The sequence below is a fragment of the Hevea brasiliensis genome, chromosome 16 (assembly GCF_030052815.1).
Source record: "Hevea brasiliensis isolate MT/VB/25A 57/8 chromosome 16, ASM3005281v1, whole genome shotgun sequence".
NCBI lineage: Eukaryota > Viridiplantae > Streptophyta > Magnoliopsida > Malpighiales > Euphorbiaceae > Hevea > Hevea brasiliensis.
The window spans coordinates 36,818,986-36,820,719 of record NC_079508.1 but is presented as its reverse complement, the minus strand read 5'-3'; positions in this window follow the sequence as shown (position 1 = coordinate 36,820,719).

The window sequence follows — 1,734 nt, the reverse complement described above, 5'->3', positions numbered from 1 at the left end:
CGTTTTGGCCGAGTCGAGCTGTATTTACTCCTTCCTCCGTTTTGGATCTTGCCTGGCATCTCAGAACTTTGAAGGACAATAAGTTCTGAACCTCTTGCTTAAATTCTTCACAATTTTGCAGCTCATGGCCGGCTGCTCCTCCATGATAGGGGCATCCTGTTTTAATCTCAGGTTCTGGGGCTTGAGGGCAGAGGTAACCTTCCCTTACTGCCATTCTAAAAATTTCCTCAAAGTGAGGAATCAGCTCGTCTACCTCTGGTGCCGACCCCCCTCCGTCTGACTCTATCATGTTTACACCATTGCCCGTATTATGATTGGGCAACGAGTTTGAGGTAACATTGGGGAGGCAACCATTTCCCTCAATCTTCAACCACCCATTCCTGATTAAAGTGTGCACTCTCCCTCTGAGTGCCCTGCAGTTGTCAGTTGAATGCCCTTGTGCCCCTCCATGATACTCACAACGGGCAGTGGCATCATACCACCTGGGGTATGGTGGCTGAATTGGGTCAAGGGGAACCGGTACTATCTAGTTTATACCGACGAGGTATCGATATATTTTGCTGAGTGGGAGGGGCAGAGGTAGATCAGGGTTTCTTGGTGCTCTCGGGTTGTTTTGGGGTGGTCTAGGTTGAGCAGGAGGAGGAAGTGGTCTGGGCTGGTAATTTATAGGTGGTGGATACTGTGGGCGTGGGTGAGGATAATTTGGGAAAGGGGGTGGAACGTTTGCAATGGTTTGGCCATGAGGGGGAAGATATGGCCGGTAGTTATTTTGAGGAAGCGGGGAGTAATTGTTCTGCCGGGTGATGGAATGCACATCACCCTCCTTTTTCTTGCCAAAACTGGCAGTCTTCTTCGCAGGGTTCTCAGCCAACTCCTGCAGTCACCCCATCCTTAAGTTGGCCTCTATTCTCTCACCAGCTTGGATGATGTCTGAGAAGCTGTTGGAGGTATTTCCAATCATCAGATTGAAATAAGGAGCCTTCAATGTCTCGATGAACAGGGAGCATAGTTCATTGTCGGTCACCGGAGGATATACATCTGCAGCCTTTTCTCTCCATCTCTGGGCATATTCCTTGAAGCTTTCACTGTCTCTCTGCACCAGGTTTTAGAGGTCTCTCCTCGTGGGGGCTACATCGCAGTTAAATTTATACTACTTCAGGAAAGCATCAGCCAAATCCTTCAAGGAGCGCAGTTTGCTCCTGTCCAATCAGATGCACCATCTCGTGGTGCAGAGAGACTCTCGTGAAAGAAATGGACGAGAAGTCTGTCATCTTCTGTCAAGGCAGACATTTTGACAATATAGGTTTCTAGATGAATGCGGGGGTTTGAGTTCCCAGTATACTTGTCGAAGTCCGGGATTTTGAACTTGGGCGGCACCACCACGTCTGGCACCAATTTCAGTGACGCCACATCGACTGAACCATACATATTCAGCCCCTCTATTGCTCTAAATCTCTCCTCTAGAGCAGACAGCTTCTCATTTTCCCTGGTCCTATTTTCTCCTCCTACTGCATGAAATGCTCCCCCAGTTGGGAGATGAGAGGTGGAGTGAACTGGAGGAATTAGTATTGAAGGGTATGGGTCAGCATTTGAGACGACTGGGTAATGGGAGAAAGGTAGGTCATTATTTATGGTAGCCAGGTTGACAGTGATTGTCGGATCCGGGATAGGTGACTGAAAGGTAAAAGAGGTTGAAGCCTGATGAGGATCAATTATTGTAGGTGATGGGGGAGG